Consider the following 3,605-nt stretch of genomic DNA (forward strand, 5'->3'; position numbering starts at 1 on the left):
GGGGGGGTAGCCTTAATATTATCATTATGTGAGGGGAGGAGAACTTAATTTTTGTTTAATGAGAGGGGGGTATGACTTAGTTTTGGGGCATATTTTACCCATTTTCCAGCCCCCCCTCCAGGTAATTATTGCACAGTCCCTTCTTACCTTTTCTTCTCAGGACTCAGGCTAGGACTGTGCATCGCCGATATTAAGAAAACGGAAAACACAAGGATAACCTAACAAAGAGGTATTTACGCTTTTGCAGCGATGAAAACTGAAAAAAAATTACGTTTAGAAACACCTTTTGTCCTGATAGGCGTCTATACTTTTTTAGCTGGACAATCCCACCCCGGTACCAAATTTATGTCATTCGTCGCTATTTCCCTTCCCTTCCCGCCCCTATTTGCGACTGTTCGCCACTATTCGCGACCATTCGCTATTCGGGTTTTCCAGACACCCTTTCTGGAATCTGATTCCAAAATGTTCGTAAACAGCGAAGAGACAGTGCAATATACACTCCAGACGAGAATATTGCGTACCGTCTCCAGCATTCTCTCTTGTATTAACGCGATTAAATATTGGATATTGTATCGCTAAAATGCGGACAAAATTCTAAGCTGGGCTTTTGTTAACTGCTTTTTACAAGGATCTTTGAATTTCTCATTGGCGTCGACAAGTGCCCTTTTGGCTGGTTGATGTGGGTTAGTTCTCTAAAGCGTATATTTATCTTCGATCTTATCGCGGTCTACTTCACTAACTCGCTACGGCGGTTACCTTACTTTCATCGACTTCACGTTGAGAAAGAACCAAGTTATCCACATCCTCGGAGACCCAGAGGCAGATAATCGGGACGAGGCGATATTTTAGGGCGATCTCTTCCACTCTTGTTTTCACCGTCACGCAATAAAAAAAATATATCCAAAACCATTTAGTGGATAACGTCAAGAAATTGTGATCTTATAGGAAATAGATAGAGAAGGCACTTCTCCGAGTTTTAGGTTTGTGCGTTTTCCTAGGCTGTAGATATTTGTCGAAATGATTCGCAGAAATTTACAAAGCCCAGTATGGAAACGCCATGTTGGTACACCTCTGTGGTGCACCCCTGTGTTGCACCAATATGGCGGCCGGAAAATAGTGTGAACATCTGGAACTGACTGTGGCTATCTAGACGACTGATTATCTGTACTGAACAAACAAACTTTCGCCCGAAAATATCGCTTCGTCCCAACTATCTGCCCCTGGGTCTCCGAGGATGAGTTATCCAGGTAGCTTGCAAGAAAGCGCTTTGCAAGCAAGCTGTCTTGACAGCACTCGGAGCAGGATGAGAACCCCAACTCCAAAGCGAAAATCAAAGAATCCTCGCAAAATGAACTTTCAAAGGGCCTGAAAAAACTGGAAATCAGCAACAGCTATCACAGAAGTCATGTGTACTACTTAACTGCTGCACAAGCATTAAGCACAAGCCATTAATAAAGATGGGTCTGCAGATATTTGAGTCGCCTTAGATACGTTGTTAGTTGATGTTTCTTACTTTTCCAGTCGAGGCCCGTGGTTATCAGTGAATTGTTAAGAGTGTGATCCCAAATAATGCAACGTGTCCCAATGAAGGTCGCCTGATTAATTCAACCTTTTGCCAAAAAAAATCAATTTCTCTTAGGTCTTTAATTACGTTGCTTTGTATTAGTTCCCACTGGGATAATCGGGCCTTTATATACCACTCCTTGTGAATATCACACCGCTTGGCGCCGACCAGTTTACTCGAGGCTGTTTTTTCCTTATTGTTTATATCGCTGTTTAAAATAGCGTGTGACATTTTCTTATATTCCTTGGATTGTAACCTGTATTCAGCGTGTCTCAGAGTCTTGTAAATAAACTCGATCATTGCTGCGGCTCCCTCCACTATTTGTTGTATTATTTGTCTCCCGGCTACTTGTAACAGAAATGTTTTCTATTCGGCTGAGCGAAGCGAAATAGAATAGAATGCACCATTCTGGCATCGTTTGAGAATATTTATTGAAGACCCAACCTTTTCCCCGCCAAATTTGTTCAACCGGAGTCGACAAAACCTGGATCGGACCGCACCGGATCACGGATCGGATCAAGGAAAAAAAATTCAAAATTCAAAATTCAAAATTTTGTTGAGCAAATTACACAAGAGTGACTACTGTGAGCGGAACGTTTTATTTAATTCAGCTGTGATATTCCTTTATTCTTTTATAATATCAAGCCAACTGGGAGCTGGTCACAGATAAATATTTTTCAGGCTGTTGGGTTTTGATTGCGATGATCAATCATGTCTTCATATCTTTCTCCGCAGTTCAGATAAATGATATTTCGTATATTCGCTTACATCAAAGGTAAGCTGTCATGAAACGAGTCAGCATGGTAATAATAGGACGAACGTATGAATCGAAACACAAAAACTAAAAACACTAAAAAAATTACAACATTTTAGGAGTTACGTCACGAGTTTTAGAGTCATTTTTAGGGTCGTGAAGAGTTGCCTTTATGTGGAATAAAACCTAAAACGATCGTGTTCTAGGATAGAAAGCACTTAAAAGGCAAGAACAAATCAAAACGGAATGAGGATCGTTAAGGATGGCAAAGATTAACGAGGACTGCAAATAACGAACTTGAAAAACTAGGCTAGTTTTTTCAAGATGCGCAAATCGTGACGTAACTCCTCTAAAGCAAGTCATGTCCCTAAGCTTTCGTACGTAAGCTTTCTCATTAACTGTAACGCTAACTGTAACACTCACATCTGACACGAAAAAGTAGCCGAGAATTAGCTACTGATACTAACAGCAATTTCAAAAACGAGAATGGGAGGTTCACCCAAGCTTCGAGCCAACTAACGTTCAAATATAACTACATCTGCCTGTTCATTACAATTTAAATTTGTCCTAAATTAGGCGCTTATGTGGCTTTTTAAATGACCTCTTGTCATTCTCTGTAATTAACATGTCATTGCGTCAAATTCGGGATTTTATTTTTATTTAACATATTTTAGTTTTCTACTTTTATTTTTTATTTATTATGATCCTATAAATGATTTGATTGTTTTTTTTTTTAAACTTTTTTTTTTTTCCTGTGATCCGATCCGTGATCCGATCCGCGATCCGGTCCGTGATCCAATCCGTGATCCGGTCCGGTCCGATCCTTGTTTTGTCGACGCCGAAATTCAACCAACATTTCAAAAACCGTGTCCAACATTCTGACATCGTTTGAGCATATTTTACAAGGCCCAACGATGTTTACACGAGGCCATTGATTAAAATACTTTGACAGATCAACCACGGCTTTACTTGGTTTCCGTCAAAAAAAAAAAAACAGTCGGCCGTTATCAACGAAAGATAAAGTTAACCGACGTAGGTAAAGGCCAAAGCCCTGCCCTAACCAAGAGTGTTTTGGCGCTCGTCATCAGCTTAACTACGGCTTCCTAGCGAAAGAAAATAAGACTAAAAAAATGGCTACTTCCCCTAGATGAGGTGCCATTCCATGTCAGATCGCCCTTCCAGAGGATTTGACAAGGCTTTCTGTTTTGATCTGGTTTTATTTTTATTTTATTTCAATCAACCATCTAGCCACGCTTTTGTGTATCTCAAGTTATCGACGCAACTCGA

Source organism: Orbicella franksi, chromosome 2, assembly GCF_964199315.1.
Source record: "Orbicella franksi chromosome 2, jaOrbFran1.1, whole genome shotgun sequence".
Classification (NCBI taxonomy): Eukaryota; Metazoa; Cnidaria; class Anthozoa; order Scleractinia; family Merulinidae; genus Orbicella; species Orbicella franksi.